General features: G+C 65.2%; 1 pseudogene; it reads left to right on the top strand.

The window, feature by feature from the left end:
* The first annotated feature begins 45 nt into the window (after nt 1-45).
* On the top strand, nt 46-348 carry LOC104468001 (annotated as a pseudogene).
* Nucleotides 349-351: the final 3 nt, after the last annotated feature.

Genomic DNA, 351 nt, shown 5'->3' on the forward strand with positions numbered 1-351 from the left:
AACCATCCTGTGATTCTGCATCCCCAGCGAGGGTCCACTAACACCATGTCCCCTCCGTCCCCACAGGTGGAATACTACAACCACCCCACAGCCACCTGGCACCCGGTGGCCAGCATGCTGAACAAGCGCTGCCGCCACGGCGCCGCCTCGCTGGGCAGCAAGATGTTCGTCTGCGGCGGTTACGACGGCTCCGGGTTCCTCAGCATCGCCGAGGTGTACAGCTCCATGGCGGACCAGTGGTACCTCATCGTCCCCATGAACACCCGCCGGAGCCGCGTCTCCCTCGTCGCGAACTGCGGGCGCCTCTACGCCGTGGGGGGGTACGACGGACAGTCCAACCTCAGCTCCGTA

The sequence above is a fragment of the Pterocles gutturalis genome, unplaced genomic scaffold (genome assembly GCF_000699245.1).
Source record: "Pterocles gutturalis isolate BGI_N339 unplaced genomic scaffold, ASM69924v1 scaffold9409, whole genome shotgun sequence".
Lineage (NCBI taxonomy): Eukaryota > Metazoa > Chordata > Aves > Pterocliformes > Pteroclidae > Pterocles > Pterocles gutturalis.